This window comes from Salarias fasciatus, chromosome 15 (assembly GCF_902148845.1).
Source record: "Salarias fasciatus chromosome 15, fSalaFa1.1, whole genome shotgun sequence".
Lineage (NCBI taxonomy): Eukaryota > Metazoa > Chordata > Actinopteri > Blenniiformes > Blenniidae > Salarias > Salarias fasciatus.
In genome coordinates, this window is record NC_043759.1 from 29278217 (window position 1) to 29303877 (window position 25661).

Genomic DNA, 25661 nt, shown 5'->3' on the forward strand with positions numbered 1-25661 from the left:
GCAGCTCATCATTAAAACGCCCGTTTTTTATGCCCATTTTATTAAAAACGGGCATTTTTTTTCTGAAGGATCAGACGCATTGGATTAGTGGAGAATTGTGACTCCTTTGGCTTTCCATACAACACACCTGATTCAAATGATCAGGTTATTATCAGGCTTCTGTGGAGGGTTGATGGATGAGCTGATCATCTGAATAATGCATCCTGCAGCACCCGGCCGGGGTTTATTTCTCTATAGTGGCCGGCATGCTCCACATTATCCCTTAGTAAACACATCCTAACACATCCTAATTAAAGCCCGCTTGGTTACGGCCAGTGCTTTGAGTGAAGGCACTGCACAGCAAATTCTCCAGTGTTGAATTAACTCTGAAAGTGTTACAGAGCGGTCTCATATATACACTTTTGTAGTGTTAAAATCTCAACACTGACCAGTGTTAATTTTCTAATGCTGACACTCTGTAGAGTTATATTAATACTCCTCTCTGTTGACCAGTGTTCCTATTTAACTCTATACAGTGTTAATTCTTAGAATGAACACTTTAAAGTGTATATTTTAACACTTACATTTAACACTACAACAGTGTATATGTGATGGAATGATCACTGGTCCACTTGGTTTATTCATTGTTATGTATTCAATTTCACAGTTAAAATCATCTTTACTCTTCATTTCATTCTTTCATGAGAAGTAGTGACCGGAGTGTACCAGCAGATGGCGCATTCGGTAAGTGGGTGACAGGAAGGGCGCATGCGTAGCCTCCTCAGTAATGGCTCGGACGAGCTGGAGGAAGACGTGTGTCCGTCATTACTCACCACATTTCTACTTTTCTCAGGTAAAAAAATGACCCATTGCAGCTGGATGTTGAAGTGATATTAAAATACTGATATGCAGAAGCCCACATGAAAGTATTAGCAGTGATATGTGTTTGGAAATAATTGTTCTGATACTCTTGAGAAATTGCTCCTGTTAGCAGAGGTTTTGATTCCATGCCGTGACCACGTTGGCTTCTAAAGTGCCAGTATAAGGAATTGTAGTTGCACTAAAGATGTGTGTTTGCCATCTATTGCTGCTTGATCCACACATTTATGTGTATTTGACTCACAGAGCATAAGGAATGTAAATATCGATTGAGGACATGATTCTGGCTTTAATTGTGCATAATTGTTTATTTCCTTGGATTCTGAATTTGCTGATTATTAACTGTGATTTTGTTTTTGAGTTAAATATTTGGTTCCACGTGTTTCCATGGCTCCATAGTTTAAAGCTCCCATATTATATATTTTTCAGAGAATTTCAAAACGGAGCGTTCAAGCACACATTTACTCAAAGGTGGAGCAAGCAAGAGAAGGCGAGAATAGACTTTTCTCATTTTGGGGGGGTTTGTGGACAGGCTCAGGATGCATATTATTGTTACAAAACCATTGTAAAGTGAATTTTGCATAATATGGGACCTAGGGTAATATGGGAGCTAGGGTTGGCGATCTAAATGAGATACATTTTTTTAAATACTGGTTAAAATGATCTTTATGACCCGATGGGAAGCAATTCATAGCATGTTTTTAAAGTCGTTTGGAAAATATCCGCTATCTACAGCAGGAGTAAAACAGGAAAAACAGCAACCAATAGTCTTGACGGGACACCTTTTTTTAAACCAATCAAATCCCTTCGCCGTTCGACCTGCCCCCTGCGCGTACATGTCAATGGCGTGCACTGACCCTGGTTCAGTGCGCGCATAGAAGGACGGAGCGTCGTTGCAGAATGGCGGAGACGAATGTTTGGGGGTTTACTTACCGTTGAGTGCGCCATAACTTGGCGTAGTGCAAATAAAGAAAAACGAAGAAACGAAGCGCTGAGGACAGCGGTGCTCGTGCATGTAAGCATGTAAGCGGGTGCGACCCATTGGAGGAGCTCCCGTTGGGGTGGGAGCTAGGTGGAGCCTTGGGGAGATGGTACATTTGTGCTACATGCTAGTTTTCCAAGATCGCCAACCCTAGCTTGAACAGTGGCGTTTTTATAGAAGAATAGATAAAGGATCTATTACTGAAGCTTGCCTTCAATGAGCAGATGAAGAAAAGACGAGTCCAGTCTCCTAGTTCAACAGAATTCACCACTTGACCGTCCTCATTCAGGTATTGTTGATCATTTTATCTCTTGTCTGTAAAATAAATAGAAATGAGGCCATTTATGTTTTGCAAAAACTGTAAAAGTAAGTTTTTTTAATGGCTGGAGGCAAGGCAGGTTGTTGGATGGTAAACAGATCAGACAGTTGTAGAATTGATCGTAAGAGCTTCATCAGTGTCTCTATTGTTCTTTCATTTTTAAATATTTCAATTTTCCTCTATTTAGCCAGTAATACCCCCCCCCCCCAAAAAAAAAAAAAAAAAATTAATATAAGTAATTGGTGTCTAAATTAGGGGTGTCCTGAGATAGTCGACGATTCAATGATTCCTTGGAAGGGGCCTGATTCGAAGGCCAATCACGCACTCGAAGCATTGAAAAAATGTGGTTATTAAACGAGAACCATTCCATTCCAGCTGTATGGGGGTGCTGAATGACTGTTTTTACATAGAATTGCTTGTTTTTTTTTTCCAAATAAACATGATATAAAGCCTATTTGATATACATGTTAGCCTATCAAATACACTGTGGAAAAATTTACTTAACTTGTAGTTTTAGTCAATATTCTATCTATTTAGTATTTGTGAATGAACCACCATGGTGAGTGGCACAATCCGATTTTGCGCAGAGCTCCGTCACAGAGCAGTGTCTCGGTGGTGATTTGGCTGAACTTTAAAAGGCTCACAATGTCTGAAAAAAAAAACAAAAAAACTTCAGACCAAGTCAAAGATGATCCAAAATAAGTCAAATGCAAGTTGTGTCCTTTCATATCACTTCACAACAACATGGCTTTCCACCTTAAACGGGTAAGTAGCCAGATAATTGGGCTAATAAAAGACGGTTCTGTTACTCAATTCTCATTTTTAATGCTGACTTTTATTTCGTTTAATTGTAATAATTTAGGTTATTATTATATTATTATTTTTATTAATCTAAAAGGCTAATTCTATTTAATTTAGTGTTTGTTTTTGCATGGATGTTGCGCTGAAACGGACTGACACAGTGCAATTAAGCCTTTCATTTAATTTGAGAAGATAATGTGAGAAGTTCTTTAGCCAAAAAATGTGAGCTTATCTGCAGAGATTATAGATATAAATAAATAACATGCTTTAGCCCGTTTGTTAGAAGAGGGTTTGGTTCTGGTCATTTGAACTATACTTCATTTGTTTGATGTTTAGAGTTACCGACACTTTGTTCCAGTCTGTGTTTCAGTGTGTAGGAAAAAAAATAAGTGTTGTTTTACCTGCCTGTGCTGTTTATTATTATTATTATTATTATTATTATTATTATCATTATTAGTGCAATCAGGGCCGGCTGTAGGCATAGGCACCCCGACGCTCCTTGTGTATGGAGGTAAATTTTTTGTCTTTATTTTTCAATCAAAAAAAAAAGTTGCTCCAATCGCAAAACATGTTTTCAATCAAAAAGAAAAAAAACATTTTCAATCAAAGAAAAAACTTGTTCGAACCAAAAAAAATATTTGATACCCCAATAAACTGCATATAAACACGTTTTTTTCTTTGATTGAAATTTTTTTTTTTTTTTGGTTGAAGACACAATTTTTGATTGAAGTCCTGTTTTTGGATTTGAACCATATTATGGGTAGGACATTTGTTTCTTTATTATTCAATCAAATATATAACTTCAATTAAAAAAAATGTTTTCAATCAAAGCACAAAAAAAAAATGTTCTGAGTGTTTCGACTTTGTTTTGACATTCAAACATCTTTTTTTCCGATTGAAGTGTAAAAAGTTTTGAAGCATCGTTTTTGAAACCTCCTTTTTGAAGCCTCTTTTTTGAAGTCTCTTTTTTGGAGCCTCTTTTTTGAAGTCTCTTTTTTGAGGTCTATTTGTTGAAGCCTTTTTTTGAAACCTCTTTTTTGAAGCCTCTTTTTTGAAGTCTCTTTTTTGAAACCTCTTTTTTGAAGCCTCTTTTTTGAACTCTCTTTTTTGAAGCCTCTTTTTTGAAGCCTCGTTTTTGAAGTCTCTTTTTTGAGGTCTATTTGTTGAAGCCTTTTTTTGAAACCTCTTTTTTGAAGTCTCTTTTTGAAGCCTCTTTTTTGAAACCTCTTTTTTGAAGCCTCTTTTTTGAAACCTCTTTTTTGAAGCCTCTTTTTTGAAGTCTCTTTTTTGAAACTTCTTTTTTGAAGCCTCGTTTTTGAAACCTCTTTTTTGAAGCCTCTTTTTTGAAGTCTCTTTTTTGAAGCCTCTTTTTTGAAGTCTCAATTTTTGAGGTCTATTTTTTGAAGCCTCTTTTTTGAAACCTCTTTTTTGAAGTCTCTTTTTTGAAGCATGTTTTTTGATTTGTTGATTTGATTTGATTTGTTTTTTGAAAAAAGGCTTCAACAAATAGACCTCAAAAAAGAGGCTCCAAAAAAGAGATTTCAAAAACGAGGTTTCAAAAAAGAGACTTGAAAAAAGAAGCTCCAAAAAAGAGACTTCAAAAAAGAGGCTTCAAAAAAGAGGTTTCAAAAACGAGGTTTCAAAAAAGAGACTTCAAAAACGAGGTTTCAAAAAAGAGACTTCAAAAACGAAGCTCCAAAAAAGAGGTTTCAAACAAGAGACTTCAAAAAACAGACTTCAAAAAAGAGATTTCAAAAAAGAGGTTTCAAAAAAGAGACTTCAAAAAAGAGGCTCCAAAAAAGAGGCTTCAAAAAAGAGGCTCCAAAAAAGAGGTTTCAAAAAAGAGACTTCAAAAAAGAGGCCCAAAAAAAAGACTTCAAAAAAGAGATTTCAATAAAGAGGTTCCAAAAAAGAGGTTTCAGAAAAGAGACTTCAAAAAAGAGGTTTCAAAAAAGAGGCTCCAAAAAGAGGTTTCAGAAAAGAGACTTCAAAAAGAGATTTCAAAAAAGAGACTTCAAAAAAGATATTTAAAAAAAGAGGTTTCAAAAAGAGACTTCAAAAAAGATATTTAAAAAAAGAGGTTTCAAAAAAGAGACTTCAAAAAAGAGACTTACAAAAAGAGGCCCAAAAAAAAGACTTCAAAAAAGAGATTTCAATAAAGAGGCTCCAAAAAAGAGGTTTCAGAAAAGAGACTTCAAAAAGAGATTTCAAAAAAGAGACTTCAAAAAAGATATTTAAAAAAAGAGGTTTCAAAAAGAGACTTCAAAAAAGATATTTAAAAAAAGAGGTTTCAAAAAAGAGACTTCAAAAAAGAGACTTCAAAAAAGAGGCCCAAAAAAAAGACTTCAAAAAAGAGATTTCAATAAAGAGGCTCCAAAAAGAGGTTTCAGAAAAGAGACTTCAAAAAGAGATTTCAAAAAAGAGACTTCAAAAAAGATATTTAAAAAAGAGGTTTCAAAAAGAGACTTCAAAAAAGAGGCTCCAAAAAAGAGGCTTCAAAAAAGAGGCTCCAAAAAAGAGGTTTCAAAACAGAGATTTCAAAAAAGAGACTTCAAAAAAGAGATTTCAAAAACGAGGTTTCAAAAAAGAGACTTCAAAAAAGAGATTTCAAAAACGAGGTTTCAAAAAAGAGACTTCAAAAAAGAAGCTCCAAAAAAGAGGTTTCAAAAAAGAGACTTCAAAAAAGAGACTTCAAAAAGAGATTTAAAAAAAGAGACTTCAAAAAACAGGCTCCAAAAAATAAACTTCAAAAAAGAGATTTCAAAAAAGAGGCTCCAAAAAAGAGGTTTCAGAAAAGAGACTTCAAAAAAGAGATTTCAAAAAAGAGATTTCAAAAAAGAGATTTCAATAAAGAGGTTCCAAAAAAGAGGCTTCAAAAAATAGACCTCAAAAAAGAGGTTTCAGAAAAGAGACTTCAAAAAAGAGATTTCAAAAAAGAGATTTCAATAAAGAGGTTCCAAGAAAGAGGTTTCAGAAAAGAGGTTTCAAAAAAGAGACTTCAAACAGAGATTTCAAAAAAGAGGTTTCAAAAAGAGACTTCAAAAAAGATATTTAAAAAAAGAGGTTTCAAAAAAGAGACTTCAAAAAAGAGGCTCCAAAAAAGAGGTTTCAATAAAGAGACTTCAGAAAGAGGTTTCAAAAAGAGACTTCAAAAAAGATATTTAAAAAAAGAGGTTTCAAAAAAGAGACTTCAAAAAAGAGACTTCAAAAAAGAGATTTCAAAAAAAAAGTTTCAAAAAAGAGACTTCAAAAAAGAGACTTCAAAAAAGAGGCCCAAAAAAAAGACTTCAAAAAAGAGATTTCAATAAAGAGGCTCCAAAAAAGAGGTTTCAAAAAAGAGACTTCAAAAAAGATATTTAAAAAAAGAGGTTTCAAAAAAGAGACTTCAAAAAAGAGACTTCAAAAAAGAGGCCCAAAAAAAAGACTTCAAAAAAGAGATTTCAATAAAGAGGCTCCAAAAAAGAGGTTTCAGAAAAGAGACTTCAAAAAGAGATTTCAAAAAAGAGACTTCAAAAAAGATATTTAAAAAAAGAGGTTTCAAAAAGAGACTTCAAAAAAGAGGCTCCAAAAAAGAGGCTTCAAAAAAGAGGCTCCAAAAAAGAGGTTTCAAAACAGAGATTTCAAAAAAGAGACTTCAAAAAAGAGATTTCAAAAACGAGGTTTCAAAAAAGAGACTTCAAAAAGAGATTTCAAAAACGAGGTTTCAAAAAAGAGACTTCAAAAAAGAAGCTCCAAAAAAGAGGTTTCAAAAAAGAGACTTCAAAAAAGAGACTTCAAAAAAGAGATTTAAAAAAAGAGACTTCAAAAAACAGGCTCGAAAAAATAAACTTCAAAAAAGAGATTTCAAAAAAGAGGCTCCAAAAAAGAGGTTTCAGAAAAGAGACTTCAAAAAAGAGATTTCAAAAAAGAGATTTCAAAAAAGAGATTTCAATAAAGAGGTTCCAAAAAAGAGGCTTCAAAAAATAGACCTCAAAAAAGAGGTTTCAGAAAAGAGACTTCAAAAAAGAGATTTCAAAAAAGAGATTTCAATAAAGAGGTTCCAAGAAAGAGGTTTCAGAAAAGAGGTTTCAAAAAAGAGACTTCAAACAGAGATTTCAAAAAAGAGGTTTCAAAAAGAGACTTCAAAAAAGATATTTAAAAAAAAGAGGTTTCAAAAAAGAGACTTCAAAAAAGAGGCTCCAAAAAAGAGGTTTCAATAAAGAGACTTCAGAAAGAGGTTTCAAAAAGAGACTTCAAAAAAGATATTTAAAAAAAGAGGTTTCAAAAAAGAGACTTCAAAAAAGAGACTTCAAAAAAGAGATTTCAAAAAAGAGGTTTCAAAAAAGAGACTTCAAAAAAGAGACTTCAAAAAAGAGGCCCAAAAAAAAGACTTCAAAAAAGAGATTTCAATAAAGAGTCTCCAAAAAAGAGGTTTCAAAAAAGAGACTTCAAAAAAGATATTTAAAAAAGAGGTTTCAAAAAAGAGACTTCAAAAAAGAGACTTCAAAAAAGAGGCCCAAAAAAAAGACTTCAAAAAGAGATTTCAATAAAGAGGCTCCAAAAAAGAGGTTTCAGAAAAGAGACTTCAAAAAGAGATTTCAAAAAGAGACTTCAAAAAGATATTTAAAAAAGAGGTTTCAAAAAGAGACTTCAAAAAAGAGGCTCCAAAAAAGAGGCTTCAAAAAAGAGGCTCCAAAAAAGAGGTTTCAAAACAGAGATTTCAAAAAAGAGACTTCAAAAAGAGATTTCAAAAACGAGGTTTCAAAAAAGAGACTTCAAAAAAGAGATTTCAAAAACGAGGTTTCAAAAAAGAGACTTCAAAAAAGAAGCTCCAAAAAGAGGTTTCAAAAAGAGACTTCAAAAAAGAGACTTCAAAAAAGAGATTTAAAAAAGAGACTTCAAAAAACAGGCTCCAAAAAATAAACTTCAAAAAAGAGATTTCAAAAAAGAGGCTCCAAAAAAGAGGTTTCAGAAAAGAGACTTCAAAAAGAGATTTCAAAAAAGAGATTTCAATAAAGAGGTTCCAAAAAAGAGGCTTCAAAAAATAGACCTCAAAAAAGAGGTTTCAGAAAGAGACTTCAAAAAAGAGATTTCAAAAAAGAGATTTCAATAAAGAGGTTCCAAGAAAGAGGTTTCAGAAAAGAGGTTTCAAAAAGAGACTTCAAACAGAGATTTCAAAAAAGAGGTTTCAAAAAGAGACTTCAAAAAAGATATTTAAAAAAAGAGGTTTCAAAAAAGAGACTTCAAAAAAGAGGCTCCAAAAAAGAGGTTTCAATAAAGAGACTTCAGAAAGAGGTTTCAAAAAGAGACTTCAAAAAAGATATTTAAAAAAAGAGGTTTCAAAAAAGAGACTTCAAAAAAGAGACTTCAAAAAAGAGATTTCAAAAAAGAGGTTTCAAAAAAGAGACTTCAAAAAAGAGACTTCAAAAAAGAGGCCCAAAAAAAAGACTTCAAAAAAGAGATTTAAATAAAGAGGCTCCAAAAAAGAGGTTTCAAAAAAGAGACTTCAAAAAAGATATTTAAAAAAAGAGGTTTCAAAAAAGAGACTTCAAAAAAGAGACTTCAAAAAAGAGGCCCAAAAAAAAGACTTCAAAAAAGAGATTTCAATAAAGAGGCTCCAAAAAAGAGGTTTCAGAAAAGAGACTTCAAAAAGAGATTTCAAAAAAGAGACTTCAAAAAAGATATTTAAAAAAGAGGTTTCAAAAAGAGACTTCAAAAAACAGGCTCCAAAAAAGAGGCTTCAAAAAAGAGGCTCCAAAAAAGAGGTTTCAAAACAGAGATTTCAAAAAAGAGACTTCAAAAAGAGATTTCAAAAACGAGGTTTCAAAAAAGAGACTTCAAAAAAGAGATTTCAAAAACGAGGTTTCAAAAAAGAGACTTCAAAAAAGAAGCTCCAAAAAAGAGGTTTCAAAAAAGAGACTTCAAAAAAGAGACTTCAAAAAAGAGATTTAAAAAAAGAGACTTCAAAAAACAGGCTCCAAAAAATAAACTTAAAAAAAGAGATTTCAAAAAAGAGGCTCCAAAAAAGAGGTTTCAGAAAAGAGACTTCAAAAAAGAGATTTCAAAAAAGAGATTTCAATAAAGAGGTTCCAAAAAAGAGGCTTCAAAAATAGACCTCAAAAAGAGGTTTCAGAAAAGAGACTTCAAAAAAGAGATTTCAAAAAAGAGATTTCAATAAAGAGGTTCCAAGAAGAGGTTTCAGAAAAGAGGTTTCAAAAAAGAGACTTCAAACAGAGATTTCAAAAAAGAGGTTTCAAAAAGAGACTTCAAAAAAGATATTTAAAAAAAGAGGTTTCAAAAAAGAGACTTCAAAAAAGAGGCTCCAAAAAAGAGGTTTCAATAAAGAGACTTCAGAAAGAGGTTTCAAAAAGAGACTTCAAAAAAGATATTTAAAAAAAGAGGTTTCAAAAAAGAGACTTCAAAAAAGAGACTTCAAAAAAGAGATTTCAAAAAAGAGGTTTCAAAAAAGAGACTTCAAAAAAGAGACTTCAAAAAAGAGGCCCAAAAAAAAGACTTCAAAAAGAGATTTCAATAAAGAGGCTCCAAAAAAGAGGTTTCAAAAAGAGACTTCAAAAAAGATATTTAAAAAAAGAGGTTTCAAAAAGAGGCTCCAAAAAAGAGGCTTCAAAAAAGAGGCTCCAAAAAAGAGGTTTCAAAACAGAGATTTCAAAAAAGAGGCTCCAAAAAAGAGGTTTCAGAAAAGAGACTTCAAAAAAGAGATTTCATGAAAGAGGTTTCAAAAAAGAGATTTCAAAAAAGAGACTTCAAAAAAGAGATTTAAAAAAAGAGACTTCAAAAAAGAGATTTAAAAAAAGAGACTTCAAAAAACAGGCTCCAAAAAATAAACTTCAAAAAAGAGATTTCAAAAAAGAGGCTCCAAAAAAGAGGTTTCAGAAAAGAGACTTCAAAAAAGAGATTTCAAAAAAGAGATTTCAAAAAAGAGATTTCAATAAAGAGGTTCCAAAAAAGAGGCTTCAAAAAATAGACCTCAAAAAAGAGGTTTCAGAAAAGAGACTTCAAAAAAGAGATTTCACTAAAGAGGTTCCAAGAAAGAGGTTTCAGAAAAGAGGTTTCAAAAAAGAGACTTCAAACAGAGATTTCAAAAAAGAGGTTTCAAAAAGAGACTTCAAAAAAGATATTTAAAAAAGAGGTTTCAAAAAGAGACTTCAAAAAGAGGCTCCAAAAAAGAGGTTTCAATAAAGAGACTTCAGAAAGAGGTTTCAAAAAGAGACTTCAAAAAAGATATTTAAAAAAAGAGGTTTCAAAAAAGAGACTTCAAAAAAGAGACTTCAAAAAAGAGGCCCAAAAAAAAGACTTCAAAAAAGAGATTTCAATAAAGAGGCTCCAAAAAAAGAGGTTTCAAAAAAGAGACTTCAAAAAAGATATTTAAAAAAAGAGGTTTCAAAAAGAGGCTCCAAAAAAGAGGCTTCAAAAAAGAGGCTCCAAAAAAGAGGTTTCAAAAAAGAGACTTCAAAAAAGAAGCTCCAAAAAAGAGGTTTCAAAAAAGAGATTTCAAAAAAGAGACTTCAAAAAAGAGATTTAAAAAAAGAGACTTCAAAAAACAGGCTCCAAAAAATAAACTTCAAAAAAGAGGCTCCAAAAAAGAGGCTTCAAAAAATAGACCTCAAAAAAGAGATTTCAAAAAAGAGGCTCCAAAAAAGAGGTTTCAGAAAAGAGACTTCAAAAAAGAGATTTCAAAAAAGAGGTTTCAAAAAAGAGATTTCAAAAAAGAGACTTCAAAAAAAAGATTTAAAAAAAGAGACTTCAAAAAAGAGATTTCAAAAAAGAGGCTCCAAAAAAGAGGTTTCAGAAAAGAGACTTCAAAAAAGAGATTTCATGAAAGAGGTTTCAAAAAAGAGATTTCAAAAAAGAGACTTCAAAAAAGAGATTTAAAAAAGAGACTTCAAAAAAGAGATTTAAAAAAAGAGACTTCAAAAACAGGCTCCAAAAAATAAACTTCAAAAAAGAGATTTCAAAAAAGAGGCTCCAAAAAAGAGGTTTCAGAAAAGAGACTTCAAAAAAGAGATTTCAAAAAAGAGATTTCAAAAAAGAGATTTCAATAAAGAGGTTCCAAAAAAGAGGCTTCAAAAAATAGACCTCAAAAAAGAGGTTTCAGAAAAGAGACTTCAAAAAGAGATTTCACTAAAGAGGTTCCAAGAAACAGGTTTCAGAAAAGAGGTTTCAAAAAAGAGACTTCAAACAGAGATTTCAAAAAAGAGGTTTCAAAAAGAGACTTCAAAAAAGATATTTAAAAAAAGAGGTTTCAAAAAAGAGACTTCAAAAAAGAGGCTCCAAAAAGAGGTTTCAATAAAGAGACTTCAGAAAGAGGTTTCAAAAAGAGACTTCAAAAAAGATATTTAAAAAAAGAGGTTTCAAAAAAGAGACTTCAAAAAAGAGACTTCAAAAAAGAGGCCCAAAAAAAAGACTTCAAAAAAGAGATTTCAATAAAGAGGCTCCAAAAAAGAGGTTTCAAAAAAGAGACTTCAAAAAAGATATTTAAAAAAAGAGGTTTCAAAAAGAGGCTCCAAAAAAGAGGCTTCAAAAAAGAGGCTCCAAAAAAGAGGTTTCAAAACAGAGATTTCAAAAAAGAGACTTCAAAAAAGAGATTTCAAAATCGAGGTTTCAAAAAAGAGACTTCAAAAAAGAGATTTCAAAAACGAGGTTTCAAAAAAGAGACTTCAAAAAAGAAGCTCCAAAAAAGAGGTTTCAAAAAAGAGACTTCAAAAAAGAGACTTCAAAAAAGAGATTTAAAAAAAGAGACTTCAAAAAACAGGCTCCAAAAAATAAACTTCAAAAAAGAGATTTCAAAAAAGAGGCTCCAAAAAAGAGGTTTCAGAAAAGAGACTTCAAAAAAGAGATTTCAAAAAAGAGATTTTAATAAAGAGGTTCCAAAAAAGAGGCTTCAAAAAATAGACCTCAAAAAAGAGGTTTCAGAAAAGAGACTTCAAAAAAGAGATTTCAAAAAAGAGATTTCAATAAAGAGGTTCCAAGAAAGAGGTTTCAGAAAAGAGGTTTCAAAAAAGAGACTTCAAACAGAGATTTCAAAAAAGAGGCTCCAAAAAAGAGGTTTCAGAAAAGAGACTTCAAAAAAGAGATTTCATGAAAGAGGTTTCAAAAAAGAGATTTCAAAAAAGAGACTTCAAAAAGAGATTTAAAAAAAGAGACTTCAAAAAAGAGATTTAAAAAAAGAGACTTCAAAAAACAGGCTCCAAAAAATAAACTTCAAAAAAGAGATTTCAAAAAGAGGCTCCAAAAAAGAGGTTTCAGAAAAGAGACTTCAAAAAAGAGATTTCAAAAAAGAGATTTCAATAAAGAGGTTCCAAAAAAGAGGCTTCAAAAAATAGACCTCAAAAAAGAGGTTTCAGAAAAGAGACTTCAAAAAAGAGATTTCACTAAAGAGGTTTCAAGAAAGAGGTTTCAGAAAAGAGGTTTCAAAAAAGAGACTTCAAACAGAGATTTCAAAAAAGAGGTTTCAAAAAGAGACTTCAAAAAAGATATTTAAAAAAAGAGGTTTCAAAAAAGAGACTTCAAAAAAGAGGCTCCAAAAAAGAGGTTTCAAAAAAAGAGACTTCAAAAAGAGGTTTCAAAAAGAGACTTCAAAAAAGATATTTAAAAAAGAGGTTTCAAAAAAGAGACTTCAAAAAGAGACTTCAAAAAAGAGGCCCAAAAAAAAGACTTCAAAAAAGAGATTTCAAAAAAGAGGCTCCAAAAAAGAGGTTTCAAAAAAGAGACTTCAAAAAGATATTTAAAAAAAGAGGTTTCAAAAAGAGGCTCCAAAAAAGAGGCTTCAAAAAAGAGGCTCCAAAAAAGAGGTTTCAAAAAAGAGACTTCAAAAAAGAAGCTCCAAAAAAGAGGTTTCAAAAAAGAGATTTCAAAAAAGAGACTTCAAAAAAGAGATTTAAAAAAAGAGACTTCAAAAAACAGGCTCCAAAAATAAACTTCAAAAAGAGGCTCCAAAAAAGAGGCTTCAAAAAATAGACCTCAAAAAAGAGATTTCAAAAAAGAGGCTCCAAAAAAGAGGTTTCAGAAAAGAGACTTCAAAAAAGAGATTTCAAAAAAGAGGTTTCAAAAAAGAGATTTCAAAAAAGAGACTTCAAAAAAAAGATTTAAAAAAAGAGACTTCAAAAAAGAGATTTCAAAAAAGAGGCTCCAAAAAAGAGGTTTCAGAAAAGAGACTTCAAAAAAGAGATTTCAAAAAAGAGGTTTCAAAAAAGAGATTTCAAAAAAGAGACTTCAAAAAAGAGATTTAAAAAAAGAGACTTCAAAAAAGAGATTTAAAAAAAGAGACTTCAAAAAACAGGCTCCAAAAAATAAACTTCAAAAAGAGATTTCAAAAAGAGGCTCCAAAAAAGAGGTTTCAGAAAAGAGACTTCAAAAAAGAGATTTCAAAAAGAGATTTCAAAAAAGAGATTTCAATAAAGAGGTTCCAAAAAAGAGGCTTCAAAAAATAGACCTCAAAAAAGAGGTTTCAGAAAAGAGACTTCAAAAAGAGATTTCACTAAAGAGGTTCCAAGAAACAGGTTTCAGAAAAGAGGTTTCAAAAAAGAGACTTCAAACAGAGATTTCAAAAAAGAGGTTTCAAAAAGAGACTTCAAAAAAGATATTTAAAAAAAGAGGTTTCAAAAAGAGACTTCAAAAAAGAGGCTCCAAAAAGAGGTTTCAATAAAGAGACTTCAGAAAGAGGTTTCAAAAAGAGACTTCAAAAAAGATATTTAAAAAAAGAGGTTTCAAAAAAGAGACTTCAAAAAAGAGACTTCAAAAAAGAGGCCCAAAAAAAAGACTTCAAAAAAGAGATTTCAATAAAGAGGCTCCAAAAAAGAGGTTTCAAAAAGAGACTTCAAAAAAGATATTTAAAAAAGAGGTTTCAAAAAGAGGCTCCAAAAAAGAGGCTTCAAAAAAGAGGCTCCAAAAAAGAGGTTTCAAAACAGAGATTTCAAAAAAGAGACTTCAAAAAGAGATTTCAAAATCGAGGTTTCAAAAAAGAGACTTCAAAAAAGAGATTTCAAAACGAGGTTTCAAAAAAGAGACTTCAAAAAAGAAGCTCCAAAAAAGAGGTTTCAAAAAAGAGACTTCAAAAAAGAGACTTCAAAAAAGAGATTTAAAAAAAGAGACTTCAAAAAACAGGCTCCAAAAAATAAACTTCAAAAAAGAGATTTCAAAAAAGAGGCTCCAAAAAAGAGGTTTCAGAAAAGAGACTTCAAAAAAGAGATTTCAAAAAAGAGATTTTAATAAAGAGGTTCCAAAAAAGAGGCTTCAAAAAATAGACCTCAAAAAAGAGGTTTCAGAAAAGAGACTTCAAAAAAGAGATTTCAAAAAAGAGATTTCAATAAAGAGGTTCCAAGAAAGAGGTTTCAGAAAAGAGGTTTCAAAAAAGAGACTTCAAAAAAGAGGCTCCAAAAAAGAGGCTTCAAAAAAGAGGCTCCAAAAAAGAGATTTCATGAAAGAGGTTTCAAAAAAGAGATTTCAAAAAGAGACTTCAAAAAGAGATTTAAAAAAAGAGACTTCAAAAAAGAGATTTAAAAAAAGAGACTTCAAAAAACAGGCTCCAAAAAATAAACTTCAAAAAAGAGATTTCAAAAAAGAGGCTCCAAAAAAGAGACTTCAAAAAAGAGATTTCAAAGAAGAGATTTCAAAAAAGAGATTTCAATAAAGAGGTTCCAAAAAAGAGGCTTCAAAAATAGACCTCAAAAAAGAGGTTTCAGAAAAGAGACTTCAAAAAAGAGATTTCACTAAAGAGGTTCCAAGAAAGAGGTTTCAGAAAAGAGGTTTCAAAAAGAGACTTCAAACAGAGATTTCAAAAAGAGGTTTCAAAAAGAGACTTCAAAAAAGATATTTAAAAAAAGAGGTTTCAAAAAAGAGACTTCAAAAAAGAGGCTCCAAAAAAGAGGTTTCAATAAAGAGACTTCAGAAAGAGGTTTCAAAAAGAGACTTCAAAAAAGATATTTAAAAAAAGAGGTTTCAAAAAAGAGACTTCAAAAAAGAGACTTCAAAAAAGAGGTTTCAAAAAAGAGACTTCAAAAAAGATATTTAAAAAAAGAGGTTTCAAAAAGAGGCTCCAAAAAAGAGGCTTCAAAAAAGAGGCTCCAAAAAAGAGGTTTCAAAACAGAGATTTCAAAAAAGAGACTTCAAAAAAGAGATTTCAAAAACGAGGTTTCAAAAAAGAGACTTCAAAAAAGAAGCTCCAAAAAAGAGGTTTCAAAAAAGAGATTTCAAAAAAGAGACTTCAAAAAAGAGATTTAAAAAAAGAGACTTCAAAAAACAGGCTCCAAAAAATAAACTTCAAAAAAGAGGCTCCAAAAAGAGGCTTCAAAAAATAGACCTCAAAAAAGAGATTTCAAAAAAGAGGCTCCAAAAAAGAGGTTTCAGAAAAGAGACTTCAAAAAAGAGATTTCAAAAAAGAGGTTCAAAAAGAGATTTCAAAAAAGAGACTTCAAAAAAAAGATTTAAAAAAAGAGACTTCAAAAAAGAGATTTCAAAAAAGAGGCTCCAAAAAAGAGGTTTCAGAAAAGAGACTTCAAAAAAGAGATTTCAAAAAAGAGGTTTCAAAAAAGAGATTTCAAAAAAGAGACTTCAAAAAGAGGTTTCAAAAAGAGACTTCAAAAAAGATATTTAAAAAAAGAGGTTTCAAAAAAGAGACTTCAAAAAAGAGACTTCAAAAAAGAGGCCCAAAAAAAAGACTTCAAAAAAGAGATTTCAATAAAGAGTCTCCAAAAAAGAGGTTTCAAAAAAGAGACTTCAAAAAAGATATTTAAAAAAAGAGGTTTCAAAAAAGAGACTTCAAAAAGAGACTTCAAAAAAGATATTTAAAAAAAGAGGTTTCAAAAAGAGACTTCAAAAAAGAGGCTCCAAAAAAGAGGCTTCGAAAAAGAGGCTCCAAAAAAGAGGTTTCAAAACAGAGATTTCAAAAAGAGACTTCAAAAAAGAGATTTCAAAAACGAGGTTTCAAAAAAGAGACTTCAAAAAAGAGATTTCAAAAACGAGGTTTCAAAAAAGAGACTTCAAAAAGAAGCTCCAAAAAAGAGGTTTCAAAAAAGAGACTTCAAAAAAGAGACTTCAAAAAAGAGATTTAAAAAAAGAGACTTCAAAAAACAGGCTCCAAAAATAAACTTCAAAAAAGAGATTTCAAAAAAGAGGCTCCAAAAAAGAGGTTTCAGAAAGAGACTTCAAAAAGAGATTTCAAAAAAGAGACTTCAAAAAGATATTTAAAAAAAGAGGTTCCAAAAAGAGACTTCAAAAAGAGGCTCCAAAAAAGAGGCTTCAAAAAAGAGGCTCCAAAAAAGAGGTTTCAAAAAAGAGATTTCAAAAAAGAGACTTCAAAAAAGAGATTTCAAAAACGAGGTTTCAAAAAAGAGACTTCAAACAGAGATTTCAAAAAAGAGGTTTCAAAAGAGACTTCAAAAAAGATATTTAAAAAAAGAGGTTTCAAAAAAGAGACTTCAAAAAAGAGATTTCAATAAAGAGGCTCCAAAAAAGAGGTTTCAGAAAAGAGACTTCAAAAAGAGATTTCAAAAAAGAGACTTCAAAAAAGATATTTAAAAAAAGAGGTTTCAAAAAGAGACTTCAAAAAAGAGGCTCCAAAAAAGAGGCTTCAAAAAAGAGGCTCCAAAAAAGAGGTTTCAAAACAGAGATTTCAAAAAAGAGACTTCAAAAAAGATATTTAAAAAAAGAGGTTTCAAAAAGAGACTTCAAAAAAGAGGCTCCAAAAAAGAGGCTTCAAAAAAGAGGCTCCAAAAAAGAGGTTTCAAAACAGAGATTTCAAAAAAGAGGTTTCAAAAAGAGATTTCAAAAACGAGGTTTCAAAAAAGAGACTTCAAAAAAGAGATTTCAAAAACGAGGTTTCAAAAAAGAGACTTCAAAAAAGAAGCTCCAAAAAAGAGGTTTCAAAAAAAGAGACTTCAAAAAGAGACTTCAAAAAAGAGATTTAAAAAAAGAGACTTCAAAAAACAGGCTCCAAAAAATAAACTTCAAAAGAGAGATTTCAAAAAAGAGGCTCCAAAAAGAGGTTTCAGAAAAGAGACTTCAAAAAAGAGATTTCAAAAAAGAGATTTCAAAAAGAGATTTCAATAAAGAGGTTCCAAAAAAGAGGCTTCAAAAAATAGACCTCAAAAAAGAGGTTTCAGAAAAGAGACTTCAAAAAAGAGATTTCAATAAAGAGGTTCCAAGAAAGAGGTTTCAGAAAAGAGGTTTCAAAAAAGAGACTTCAAACAGAGATTTCAAAAAAGAGGTTTCAAAAAGAGACTTCAAAAAAGATATTTAAAAAAAGAGGTTTCAAAAAAGAGACTTCAAAAAAGAGGCTCCAAAAAAGAGGTTTCAATAAAGAGACTTCAGAAAGAGGTTTCAAAAAGAGACTTCAAAAAGATATTTAAAAAAAGAGGTTTCAAAAAAGAGACTTCAAAAAAGAGACTTCAAAAAAGAGATTTCAAAAAAGAGGTTTCAAAAAAGAGACTTCAAAAAAGAGACTTCAAAAAAGAGGCCCAAAAAAAAGACTTCAAAAAGAGATTTCAATAAAGAGGCTCCAAAAAAGAGGGTTTCAGAAAAGAGACTTCAAAAAAGAGATTTCAAAAAAGAGGTTTCAAAAAAGAGATTTCAAAAAGAGACTTCAAAAAAAAGATTTAAAAAAAGAGACTTCAAAAAAGAGATTTCAAAAAAGAGGCTCCAAAAAAGAGGTTTCAGAAAAGAGACTTCAAAAAAGAGATTTCATAAAAGAGGTTTCAAAAAAGAGATTTCAATAAAGAGACTTCAGAAAGAGGTTTCAAAAAGAGACTTCAAAAAAGATATTTAAAAAAGAGGTTTCAAAAAAAGAGACTTCAAAAAAGAGACTTCAAAAAAGAGGCCCAAAAAAAGACTTCAAAAAGAGATTTCAATAAAGAGGCTCCAAAAAAGAGGTTTCAAAAAAGAGACTTCAAAAAGATATTTAAAAAAAGAGGTTTCAAAAAAGAGACTTCAAAAAAGAGACTTCAAAAAAGATATTTAAAAAAAGAGGTTTCAAAAAGAGACTTCAAAAAAGAGGCTCCAAAAAAGAGGCTTCGAAAAAGAGGCTCCAAAAAAGAGGTTTCAAAACAGAGATTTCAAAAAAGAGACTTCAAAAAGAGATTTCAAAAACGAGGTTTCAAAAAAGAGACTTCAAAAAGAGATTTCAAAAACGAGGTTTCAAAAAAGAGACTTCAAAAAGAAGCTCCAAAAAAGAGGTTTCAAAAAAGAGACTTCAAAAAAGAGACTTCAAAAAAGAGATTTAAAAAAAGAGACTTCAAAAACAGGCTCCAAAAAATAAACTTCAAAAAAGAGATTTCAAAAAAGAGGCTCCAAAAAAGAGGTTTCAGAAAAGAGACTTCAAAAAGAGATTTCAAAAAAGAGACTTCAAAAAAGATATTTAAAAAAAGAGGTTCCAAAAAGAGACTTCAAAAAAGAGGCTCCAAAAAAGAGGCTTCAAAAAAGAGGCTCCAAAAAAGAGGTTCAAACAGAGATTTCAAAAAAGAGACTTCAAAAAAGAGATTTCAAAAACGGAGTTTCAAAAAAGGACTTCAAACAGAGATTTCAAAAAAGAGGTTTCAAAAAGAGACTTCAAAAAAGATATTTAAAAAAAGAGGTTTCAAAAAGAGACTTCAAAAAGAGATTTCAATAAAGAGGCTCCAAAAAGAGGTTTCAGAAAAGAGACTTCAAAAAGAGATTTCAAAAAAGAGACTTCAAAAAAGATATTTAAAAAAAGAGGTTTCAAAAAGAGACTTCAAAAAAGAGGCTCCAAAAAAGAGGCTTCAAAAAAGAGCTCCAAAAAAGAGGTTTCAAAACAGAGATTTCAAAAAGAGACTTCAAAAAGATATTTAAAAAAAAGAGGTTTCAAAAAGAGACTTCAAAAAGAGGCTCCAAAAAAGAGGCTTCAAAAAGAGGCTCCAAAAAAGAGGTTTCAAAACAGAGATTTCAAAAAGAGACTTCAAAAAAGAGATTTCAAAAACGAGTTTCAAAAAAGAGATTTCAAAAAAGAGATTTCAAAAACGAGGTTTCAAAAAAGAGACTTCAAAAAAGAAGCTCCAAAAAAGAGGTTTCAAAAAAGAGACTTCAAAAAAGAGACTTCAAAAAAGAGATTTAAAAAAAGAGACTTCAAAAACAGGCTCCAAAAAATAAACTTCACAAAGAGAGATTTCAAAAAGAGGCTCCAAAAAAGAGGTTTCAGAAAAGAGACTTCAAAAAGAGATTCAAAAAAGAGATTTCAAAAAAGAGATTTCAATAAAGAGGTTCCAAAAAGAGGCTTCAAAAAATAGACCTCAAAAAGAGGTTTCAGAAAAGAGACTTCAAAAAAAAGAGATTTCAATAAAGAGGTTCCAAGAAAGAGGTTTCAGAAAAGAGGTTTCAAAAAAGAGACTTCAAACAGAGATTTCAAAAAAGAGGTTTCAAAAAGAGACTTCAAAAAAGATATTTAAAAAAAGAGGTTTCAAAAAAGAGACTTCAAAAAAGAGGCTCCAAAAAGAGGTTTCAATAAAGAGACTTCAGAAAGAGGTTTCAAAAAGAGACTTCAAAAAAGATATTTAAAAAAAGAGGTTTCAAAAAAGAGACTTCAAAAAGAGACTTCAAAAAGAGATTTCAAAAAAAGAGGTTTCAAAAAAGAGACTTCAAAAAAGAGACTTCAAAAAAAGAGGCCCAAAAAAAAGACTTCAAAAAAGAGATTTCAATAAAGAGGCTCCAAAAAAGAGGTTTCAAAAAGAGACTTCAAAAAAGATATTTAAAAAAGAGGTTTCAAAAAAGAGATTTCAAAAAAGAGACTTCAAAAGGCCCAAAAAAAAGACTTCAAAAAAGAGATTTCAATAAAGAGGCTCCAAAAAAGAGGTTTCAGAAAAGAGACTCAAAAAGAGATTTCAAAAAAGAGACTTCAAAAAGATATTTAAAAAAAGAGGTTTCAAAAGAGACTTCAAAAAGAGGCTCCAAAAAAGAGGCTTCAAAAAAGAGGCTCCAAAAAAGAGGTTTCAAAACAGAGATTTCAAAAAAGAGACTTCAAAAAAGAGATTTCAAAAACGAGGTTTCAAAAAGAGACTTCAAAAAGAGATTTCAAAAACGAGGTTTCAAAAAAGAGACTTCAAAAAGAAGCTCCAAAAAAGAGGTTTCAAAAAAGAGACTTCAAAAAAGAGACTTCAAAAAAGAGATTTAAAAAAAGAGACTTCAAAAAACAGGCTCCAAAAAATAAACTTCAAAAAAGAGATTTCAAAAAGAGGCTCCAAAAAAGAGGTTTCAGAAAAGAGACTTCAAAAAGAGATTTCAAAAAAGAAGACTTCAAAAAAGATATTTAAAAAAAGAGGTTCCAAAAAGAGACTTCAAAAAGAGGCTCCAAAAAAGAGGCTCCAAAAAAGAGGTTTCAAAACAGAGATTTCAAAAAAGAGACTTCAAAAAAGAGATTTCAAAAAACGAGGTTTCAAAAAAAGAGACTTCAAACAGAGATTTCAAAAAAGAGGTTCAAAAAGAGACTTCAAAAAAGATATTTAAAAAAAGAGGTTTCAAAAAGAGACTTCAAAAAAGAGACTTCAAAAAGAGATTTCAAAAAAGAGGTTTCAAAAAAGAGACTTCAAAAAAGAGACTTCAAAAAAGAGGCCCAAAAAAAAGACTTCAAAAAAGAGATTTAAATAAAGAAGCTCCAAAAAAGAGGTTTCAAAAAAGAGACTTCAAAAAAGATATTTAAAAAAAGAGGTTTTCAAAAAAGAGACTTCAAAAAAGAGACTTCAAAAAGAGGCCCAAAAAAAAGACTTCAAAAAAGAGATTTCAATAAAGAGGCTCCAAAAAAGAGGTTTCAGAAAAGAGACTTCAAAAAGAGATTTCAAAAAGAGACTTCAAAAAAGATATTTAAAAAAGAGGTTTCAAAAAGAGACTTCAAAAAGAGGCTCCAAAAAAGAGGCTTCAAAAAAGAGGCTCCAAAAAAGAGGTTTCAAAACAGAGATTTCAAAAAAGAGACTTCAAAAAAGAGATTTCAAAAACGAGGTTTCAAAAAAGAGACTTCAAAAAGAGATTTCAAAAACGAGGTTTCAAAAAAGAGACTTCAAAAAAGAAGCTCCAAAAAAGAGGTTTCAAAAAAGAGACTTCAAAAAGAGACTTCAAAAAAGAGATTTAAAAAAAGAGACTTCAAAAAACAGGCTCCAAAAAATAAACTTCAAAAAGAGATTTCAAAAAAGAGGCTCCAAAAAAGAGGTTTCAGAAAAGAGACTTCAAAAAAGAGATTTCAAAAGAGATTTCAAAAAAGGGATTTCAATAAAGAGGTTCCAAAAAAGAGGCTTCAAAAAATAGACCTCAAAAAAGAGGTTTCAGAAAAGAGACTTCAAAAAAGAGGTTTCAAAAAGAGATTTCAATAAAGAGGTTCCAAGAAAGAGGTTTCAGAAAAGAGGTTTCAAAAAAGAGACTTCAAACAGAGATTTCAAAAAAGAGGTTTCAAAAAGAGACTTCAAAAAAGATATTTAAAAAAAGAGGTTTCAAAAAAGAGACTTCAAAAAAGAGGCTCCAAAAAAGAGGTTTCAATAAAGAGACTTCAGAAAGAGGTTTCAAAAAGAGACTTCAAAAAAGATATTTAAAAAAAGAGGTTTCAAAAAAGAGACTTCAAAAAAGAGACTTCAAAAAAGAGATTTCAAAAAAGAGGTTTCAAAAAAGAGACTTCAAAAAAGAGACTTCAAAAAAGAGGCCCAAAAAAAGACTTCAAAAAAGAGATTTCAATAAAGAGGCTCCAAAAAAGAGATTTCAAAAAAGAGACTTCAAAAAAGATATTTAAAAAAGAGGTTTCAAAAAGAGGCTCCAAAAAGAGGCTTCAAAAAAGAGGCTCCAAAAAAGAGGTTTCAAAACAGAGATTTCAAAAAGAGACTTCAAAAAAAGAGATTTCAAAAACGAGGTTTCAAAAAAGAGACTTCAAAAAAGAGATTTCAAAAACGAGGTTTCAAAAAGAGACTTCAAAAAAGAAAGCTCCAAAAAAGAGGTTTCAAAAAAGAGACTTCAAAAAAGAGACTTCAAAAAAGAGATTTCAAAAAAGAGATTTCAAAAAAGAGATTTCAATAAAGAGGTTCCAAAAAAAGGCTTCAAAAAAATAGACCTCAAAAAAGAGGTTTCAGAAAAGAGACTTCAAAAAAGAGATTTCAAAAAAGAGATTTCAATAAAGAGGTTCCAAGAAAGAGGTTTCAGAAAAGAGGTTTCAAAAAAGAGACTTCAAACAGAGATTTCAAAAAAGAGGTTTCAAAAAGAGACTTCAAAAAAGATATTTAAAAAAAAGAGGTTTCAAAAAAGAGACTTCAAAAAAGAGGCTCCAAAAAAGAGGTTTCAATAAAGAGACTTCAGAAAGAGGTTTCAAAAAGAGACTTCAAAAAAGATATTTAAAAAAAAGAGGTTTCAAAAAGAGACTTCAAAAAAGAGACTTCAAAAAGAGATTTCAAAAAAGAGACTTCAAAAAAGAGACTTCAAAAAAGAGGCCCAAAAAAAAAGACTTCAAAAAAGAGATTTAAATAAAGAGGCTCCAAAAAAGAGGTTTCAAAAAAGAGACTTCAAAAAAGATATTTAAAAAAAGAGGTTTCAAAAAAGAGACTTCAAAAAAGAGACTTCAAAAAAAGAGGCCCAAAAAAAGACTTCAAAAAAGAGATTTCAATAAAGAGGCTCCAAAAAAGAGGTTTCAGAAAAGAGACTTCAAAAAGAGATTTCAAAAAAGAGACTTCAAAAAAGATATTTAAAAAAAGAGGTTTCAAAAAGAGACTTCAAAAAGAGGCTCCAAAAAGAGGCTTCAAAAAAGAGGCTCCAAAAAAGAGGTTTCAAAACAGAGATTTCAAAAACGAGGTTTCAAAAAAAGAGACTTCAAAAAGAGATTTCAAAAACGAGGTTTCAAAAAAAGAGACTTCAAAAAAGAAGCTCCAAAAAAGAGGTTTCAAAAAGAGACTTCAAAAAAGAGACTTCAAAAAAGAGATTTAAAAAAAGAGACTTCAAAAACAGGCTCCAAAAAATAAACTTCAAAAAAGAGATTTCAAAAAAGAGGCTCCAAAAAAGAGGTTTCAGAAAAGAGACTTCAAAAAAGAGATTTCAAAAAAGAGATTTCAAAAAAGAGATTTCAATAAAGAGGTTTCAAAAAGAGACTTCAAAAAATAGACCTCAAAAAAAGAGGTTTCAGGAAAAGAGACTTCAAAAAAGAGATTTCAAAAAAGAGATTTCAATAAAGAGGTTCCAAGAAAGAGGTTTCAGAAAAGAGGTTTCAAAAAAGAGACTTCAAACAGAGATTTCAAAAAAGAGGTTTCAAAAAGAGACTTCAAAAAAGATATTTAAAAAAAGAGGTTTCAAAAAAGAGACTTCAAAAAAGAGGCTCCAAAAAAGAGGTTTCAATAAAGAGACTTCAGAAAGAGGTTTCAAAAAGAGACTTCAAAAAAGATATTTAAAAAAGAGGTTTCAAAAAAGAGACTTCAAAAAAGAGACTTCAAAAAAGAGATTTCAAAAAGAGGTTTCAAAAAAGAGACTTCAAAAAAAGAGACTTCAAAAAAGAGGCCCAAAAAAAAGACTTCAAAAAAGAGATTTCAATAAAGAGGCTCCAAAAAAGAGGTTTCAAAAAAGAGACTTCAAAAAAGATATTTAAAAAAAGAGGTTTCAAAAAGAGGCTCCAAAAAAGTTCAAAAAAGAGGCTCCAAAAAGAGGTTTCAAAACAGAGATTTCAAAAAGAGACTTCAAAAAAGAGATTTCAAAAACGAGGTTTCAAAAAAAAGACTTCAAAAAAGAAGCTCCAAAAAGAGGTTTCAAAAAAGAGATTTCAAAAAAGAGACTTCAAAAAGAGATTTAAAAAAAGAGACTTCAAAAAACAGGCTCCAAAATAAACTTCAAAAAAGAGGCTCCAAAAAGAGGCTTCAAAAAATTAGACCTCAAAAAAGAGATTTCAAAAAAGAGGCTCCAAAAAAGAGTTTCAGAAAAGAGACTTCAAAAAAGAGATTTCAAAAAGAGACTTCAAAAGAGATTTAAAAAAAGACTTCAAAAAAGAGATTTCAAAAAAGCTCCAAAAAGAGGTTTCAGAAAAGAGACTTCAAAAAAGAGATTTAAAAAAAGAGACTTCAAAAAGAGATTTAAAAAAAGACTTCAAAAACACAGGCTCCAAAAATAAACTTCAAAAAGAGGCTCCAAAAAAGAGGCTTCAAAAAATAGACCTCAAAAAAGAGATTTCAAAAAAAGAGGCTCCAAAAAAGAGGTTCAGAAAAGAGACTTCAAAAAAGAGATTTCAAAAAGAGGTTTCAAAAAAGAGATTCAAAAAAGGACTTCAAAAAAGAGATTTAAAAAAGAGACTTCAAAAAAGAGATTTCAAAAAGAGGCTCCAAAAAAGAGGTTTCAGAAAAGAGACTTCAAAAAAGAGATTTAAAAAAAGAGACTTCAAAAAGAGATTTAAAAAAAGAGACTTCAAAAACAGGCTCCCAAAATAAACTTCAAAAAAGAGATTTCAAAAAAGAGGCTCCAAAAGAGGTTTCAGAAAAGAGACTTCAAAAAGAGATTTCAAAAAAGAGGTTTACAAAAAAGAGGTTTCAAAAAAAGGAGCTTCAAACTTTTTTCGCCTCAACGGAAAAAAGGTGTTTGAATGTCAAAACAAAGTTGAATGCTCCGAACATTTGTTTTTTGCTTTGCTTGAAAACATTTTTTTTTTATTGAAGTTATCTCTGTTATGATTGCAAATACAGAAACATGTACTACCCATAATATGGTTCAAATCCAAAAATAGGACTTCAACCAAAAAAAAAAAAAAATAAAAAAAAATTTCATCAAAGAAAAACGTGTTTTTACTTGTTTACGTGTTTCTGCTGGCTCTTTTTCTGTCCCCTCCTCACATCTGCAAACCGCTGTCCCTTCACTGCTTCTTCAACCTGGGGACACAAGAAACACTGTCGGCTTCATCTGGCTAATCAGGCGGATGGGAGAGGATTCATCTCATTCTTCTCCAGAAACTGCGTGAGGCGCAGCGCCGTGTCCGCTGGCGCTCTGTGGGGTGGATCAACCGGCTCCACTCCGCCACGACGCTCTGCTTCCTCCTCACATCCTCACGGAGCGTCTGAGGACTTCCTGTAGTAGTCCTGGTTTACAGTCTGACCTGGAGGGACAGACTCGTGATGTGTTGTCCCTCTTACGTACTCCATTAGTAGCCGCGCTGCAGCATTTTGGACCAACTGGAGACAAGCAAGACGACTGGCTGACTCCACATAAAGTGCATTGCAGTGATCCAGCCGAGATCTAATAAAGGAATGGATTACTGTCTCAAAGTGCTCAGCATAGCAAAGTGCAAGATAGGTTTCACCTTTGCCAACTTCCTGAGGTGGAAGAATCTGGACTTAACCACTGCGCTTATCTGTGAATCTAGTTTAAAATCACTGTCCATTTTAAAACCCAGATTTAAAACAGTTACCTTCATGTGTGGAGTCAAAGGGCCCAAGTCAACAGGTGGTTCACAGGAATACTGGGACCAAACCCATCACCTCTGTCTTTTTATCATTAAACTTCAGAAGTTCAGGCCACACTTGTTTGGACAGATATGCACTGCTCCACCAATATCATACTCATTTATTGTTTCTAGTATTTTTTAAATGAATTCTCCCAAATTAAATCTGATTTGTGTTTTATGCACATTCCAGTCTAGAAATGAGATGTATTTTATTTTTACGTCATTATAAAATATTCCGAATTTTCAATTTCTACAGTGATTTTTTGCTCCTGCTTTGACCACCAGATCGATCATCAGAAGTTAGATGCCTGTATTTTATT